This window comes from Hoplias malabaricus, unplaced genomic scaffold, assembly GCF_029633855.1.
Source record: "Hoplias malabaricus isolate fHopMal1 unplaced genomic scaffold, fHopMal1.hap1 scaffold_32, whole genome shotgun sequence".
In the NCBI taxonomy this organism is placed as follows: Eukaryota; Metazoa; Chordata; class Actinopteri; order Characiformes; family Erythrinidae; genus Hoplias; species Hoplias malabaricus.
Window position 1 is genome coordinate 433062 of NW_027100920.1, and position 6080 is coordinate 439141.

Below are 6080 nucleotides of genomic sequence, written 5' to 3' on the forward strand. Positions count from 1 at the left end.
CTCTGTTCCATGGTTCTTTTCAGTGCAAGCAGTTATCATTTGGTGACTTCACAACATTTGAGTAACTCTGTGCAGTTCTGAAAGGTACACCACAGATATTACTAGTAACTGTCTACAGGCCTCCGAAGTACAGTGCTAATTTTATTATGGTCGTATGGTGACTTGTAAACAGAAAGCATCATGGAGAAATGCTTCTGTTGTTCAAATCCAAAAGAGGGAATGCCTCTTTTGAAGGCAGAACACAGATGGCATAAAACAAGTCTTTATATTCACAATGATAGGCTACGTGAATACAACATGATAATATGCAAAACACGACAATCCTATTTCTCTAGCATCATCAACAATAACATTAACAATGGCAAAATCCTCTTCACCGTGGTCGACAGACTTACAAACTCACCCACACCAATGGCCCCTAAATTAGTAACAACTGAAAGATGTAATGAGTAACACTAAAATCCAGAATCAGACAAGCGATTAGTACATCTATATCCAACAATGAGCCTGGACTATTTACATCACCTCATAAAAACTCCTTAGTTAAAATGTCAGATTTCAGTACTGTTAATAATTAAATTTTACTTGACACAATTAGTCATCTCAAACCATCAACTTGCAGTCTTGTCACGCCCTTGTCCCGTCTGGTCTGTTTTCTCAGCACATGGCTTTGTTTTGTTGTTGTTTTAGTCCCGTCTTTGTACCGCCTCCTTGTTCGTCACCCTCGTTATTTGTCTCAGGTGTTGGACACAGTCTTCCCTCGCTTCGTGTTTGCCCTCGAGTTCGTTTATGTTTGTTTTGTTAATTTCTTGTTAAATAAAGTCTGTGTTATTAGCATGTGCGTCCGCCCCCGTCAGTCCGCCCAGCTCACCGTAACAGAATGAACAACCAAACTAGGATGCAGCTAACACAGACTATCCTTTTGCGAGGTGTGCGATTCGCCGGACTCCATTCCGCACAGGCCCCAAAGATCCTGTGGAGGAGGTTTTAAGAGCGGCTTAGGAATGGAGTCACCGGCTCCAGCTTATGCCCGGCGTGGTTCCGTATCCCCTACCAGATGAGTCGACTCTGAAACAGAGTGATTACTCCAGCGGGAATTGGAGGAACCGGCGTAGGAAGCGTGCTGGAGTCACTCCCTCGATGGTGAATTACCCCCTCAGGTCCGGGGAAATTTTTGGGGGGCGGTTAAGGGTAGGGGCTGTTAGCCTCCAACCTCAGGACTACGGAGGTGAGGCTAACAGTGGCGCACCTCTAGGGGATCTCATGAGTGCGCCCATCAGACCCCCTAAACCCTTAACTGCTCCAGTGCTGGACATCGCTGCAGGGCCCCCTGCCGCCGTGGACGTCACTGCAGGGCCCCCTGCCTCTGTGGACGTCGCTGCAGGGCCCCCTGCCTCCGTGGACGCCGCTGCAGGGCCTCCTGCCTCCGTGGACGTCGCTGCAGCTTCCCCTGCCTCAGTGGACGGGGTCGCTGCAGGGCCTCCTGTTTCCAGGGACGTCGTCGCAAGGCCCCCAGCTCCCAAGCACGTCTCTGACCTCCAGGAAAAGCTTACAAGCCTCATGGCGTGTCTGGAGGTCTCCTTGAAGGCGGCATCCGCTGCTCCTGTCCTCATGAAAGCGGCGCCTCCAGCCGCTCCTGTCCTCGTGAAAGCGGCACCTCCAGCCGCTCCTGTCCTCGTGGAAGCGGCGCCTCCAGCCGCCCGTCCTCGTGAAGGCGGCTCCCCCAGCCGCTCCAGTCCCTGTGAAGGCGGCTCCCCCAGGCACTCCAGTCCCAGAGAAGGCGGATTCCTCAGCCGCACATGCCCGGCCGCTCTTGGTTGTGTCCATGGGATGGCCCCAAGGACTTCGGGGCCGATCCCCAGAACTGTGCCCAGGCTGGTTCCTCAGACTTCCCCTCAGACATTTGCCAGTCCTGGGCACCCCCATGTTATTTTGGTTCCCCTGTCTGTCCCTGTCCTAGTTCCTGTCTCTCTCCTTGTCCCTGTACCCATGTCTGCCTTTGTCTCTGTCCCAGTCCCTGTCACTGTGTTCATTTCTGTCCCCGTAAGCGTTCTGGTCCCTGTTCCACAGCCAAGTCCTGTCCAGTCACATACCCCTGTCCAATCTTCTGTCTCTGGTTCTGTCCTGTCCCCCGTTGTGTCCCCTGTTTCGTCACCAGTCTTTGCTCCTGTCCGGTCCCAGCACCCAGCCCCAGTCCAGTTACCTGTCTTGTCTCAAGTCCTGTCTCCTGTCCAGTCTCATGTCTCTGCTCCTGTGCTGCCTCAGTCTCTGTTTCAACCCTCTGTCCTGCCTCTAGCTCAGTCCCAGTACTCGGCTTTAGTCCCGTCATCTGTCCTGTCTCACGTCTAGTCCCCTGTCCTGTCACCTGCCCACGTCCAGTCCTTGTTCCCATCCAGTGCCTTGTCCAATGTTAAGCACCCCGTCCAGTCTCATTTGTCCACCCCGTCCAGTTTCATGTAACCACTCCCGTTCAGTCTAGTCCTTTCCAGTCCCAGGTCCCGTCCCCTGTTAGTTCAGTCTTCTGTCCTCGCTCAAGTTCTGTCTCCAATCCATTCTCTTCGTTTCAGTGCTTTGCCACCCGTCTATAGTTCTTTCGTGTCTCCGTTTCTAGATTCTTCACCGGTTTCTCCCCTTTGTCAGTCTTCTGTGCTGGCCAGAGTCTAGTCTCTTGTCTCCAGCCCTATTTCCTGTGTCTGTTACTGTCTTGGTTTCCGTGCTCCCTCCTGTCACGCCCTCGTCCCGTCTGGTCTGTTTTCTCAGCACATGGCTTTGTTTTGTTGTTGTTTTAGTCTCGCCTTTGTTCCGCCTCCTTGTTCGTCACCCTCGTTATTTGTCTCAGGTGCGTCTCGTCTGTGTTTTGTATTTAAGTCCCCTTCCCTCACTTCCTGTTGTCGTTCATTTGTTCTTTGTATTATTCTTTGTACTGTTTTGATCCATGTTGTTCTCATGTTGTTTCAAGTGCTCTATTTGTTAATATCCCTAGTCATGTTGTTTCTGGTTCTCATTCCTAATCTTGTTCTTCCCTCGCTTCGTGTTTGCCCTCGAGTTCGTTTATGTTTGTTTTGTTAATTTCTCGTTAAATAAAGTCTGTGTTATTAGCGTGTGCGTCCACCCCCGTCAGTCCGCCCAGCTCACCGTAACACACTACCAACCAAATTTTTAAAGAATGTGTTTCACAATATAGCATCAGACTTACTCCACATTGTAAACACCTCAATCATGTCGGGGGTCATGCCAGCTCACTAAAAACTGCAGTTGTAAAGCCTCTTTTAAAATCAAAAAAATGTTCTAATTTCTAATTTACCATTCATTAGCAAAATTATTGAGAAAATAGTTTTCAGGCAAATCAATACTTTCTTGTCCATGAACAAACAAAAAAGAACTCACCTCCAACGTCCCAGTAAATCTGGATAGTTTGGGACAGTTTACTGTGGCCAGTCAGGCCATATGCGTGTAAAGGCACAGACGTTGCTAAATTCTGCATTCCTTTTCTTCCACCATTAGCTTGGTTCTACCCAGTTCCATGGGTTCTTGATAAGAGGTAGCTGGGGTTGGTTGGTGGGTTGGTTAACTGAATACCCATAATTTCTCAGGCTTAATTTTTTTCCTAACACATTGTCCAAGGCAATGGACGTCTGGATGAATTTATCGAGGGTAAAAGCTTCTCCCCAACACGCCATTTCAGCTTGGAGATCTCCTTTAAGTCCTCTTTTATAAACTGTGAGAAATGCTGGTTCGCTCCATCCACTTGCAGCTGCGGAATTCAAATGCATATTCGGCTGCTGTACGATTACCCTATCTAATCTCACATAACAAAAACCAACATCCTTTCCAGCTTGAGGATGATCAAACACAGACTTAAAAAGTGAGTAGAACTGTGTTTCAGATTTAAAAATGTCACTATTCTGAGACCATAAAGCTGTGGCCCACTGTTTAGTTTGCCGGTAAGTAGTGATATGACAAAATTTATTTTATCAGTATCCAAGAAGAATTGATCAGGATTGTGCTCTCTATATAAGCTACATTGAATCAGAAAGGCCTTAAAAACCTCTGGTGTTTCGTCATATCTCTCAGGCATAGCTATAGAAACCATTGGTCTAGAAACTATAGAAATGGGATTACCAAACATGGAGGATGTCGGTGGAACAGTGTCTTCTTGTTCAGCCTTCCGAGAAGTTAGCAAAACTTCTTGGATCATTTGAAGCAGTTCCTACATTCTTTGTTCCTGCTTCACCATACGTTCTTCCAAACCTGCTGACTCCATGTTTCAGGCGAAGTCTTCTGTCACAAATGATCACTTTCCAAAAAAGGCAGTCAAGTGCAGGTTTAATAATCCAAATACATAGTCAAAATTCAACCAGGTTGATACCAAATAAACAGTTCAAAGGTCCATACAGAATATCCCAAAAACACGATTCCAAAGCTCATAAACCAAAAAACTAAAGCAGAATGTCAAAAACCAGGAAAAGGACATGAGATACAGATGAGGCTTAGAATTATAGGACAGAACCAAAAACAAAACTTCACAGAGAACCTATTGCGCCATGTGCTTTATATATATACATATATATATACACACACACACACAAACACACACTCACAATATGGCCACCAACAGGAACCTCAGTAACCCTAGTATTCTGGAGAGAGTGCTCTCTGCTGGCGCGGAGGGGAACAATCTGCTGCAGACCTGACACTATTCTTGGTCCACTTTTATTTAATTTATATATGCTTCCTCTTGGCCAGATTCGACAGGATTATGGGCTGTCCTATCACAGCTATGCAGATGATGCACAGATTTATATGACCCTGTCCCCAAATGACTCTGGTCCAGTTGACTCATTAAGCAAGTGCCTTGAACACATCACTAACTGGATGGGACACAACTTTCTGCAGCTGAATAAAGATAAAATTGAGATTATACTATTTGGAAAAAGCAATGAGAGACAAAGATAGCTGTGTATCTGGACTAGAGAGCCCTTAAATCTAAAGAACTGGCTCGCAACCTTGGTGTATTAATGGACCCAGATCTCAGATATAGTAGTCATATTAAAGCAGTTACTAGATCAGAATTTTACCATCTTAAGGACATCAGTAAGATTAGGGGTTTTCTGACTAAACCAGACCCGGAGAAACTTATCCATGCTTTTATTTCTAGCAGGATTGATTACTGTAATGGTCTCTTAACTAGTCTTCCAAAAAAGACCATTAAACAGCATCAGCTGATTCAAAATGCAGCTGCCAGAGTTTTCACTCGGAGCAAAAGAAGAGATCACATCACCCCCATCCTGAAATATTTACACTGGATACCAGTCTATTACAGAATATACTTTAAGGTGTTATTACTTGTCTATAAATGTCTTAATGGTGTAGGACCAGCGTATTTATCAGATCTGCTACAGAGATATGAGCCAAGCAGAGATCTCGGATCTTTAGGAACTAGTCAGTTAGTCCTGCCTCAGGTCAAAACTAAACATGGGGAATCAGCGTTTAGCTACTATGCCGCTCATAAATGGAACCAGCTGACTGAGAATATTAGAAGAGCCCCGAATTTAGACACTTTTGAATCAACACTTTAAATATCCCTGTTTGAGCTAGCTTAAAGCTCAGTTTAAAATACTCTTCACTTTTATTCTGCAACAGCACTTTATCCATCCATCCATTATCTGTAACCGCTTATCCAATTTTAGGGTCGCGGGGGGTCCAGAGCCTACCTGGAATCATTGGGCGCAAGGCGGGAATACACCCTGGAGGGGACGCCAGTCCTTCACAGGGCAACACAGACACACACACATTCACTCACACATCCACACCTACGGACACTTTCGAGTCGCCAATCCACCTGCAACGTGTGTTTTTGGACTGTGGGAGGAAACCGGAGCACCCGGAGGAAACCCACGCGGACACGGGGAGAACACACCAAACTCCTCACAGACAGTCACCCGGAGCGGGAGTCGAACCAACAACCTTCAGGTCCCTGGAGCTGTGTGACTTGTTTTAATCACTTTTAATCATTTAATCATTTTACTTTTTATGTAATTGCTTTATTGGACTTTTATGATTTTTATTCTGGCTTTTAA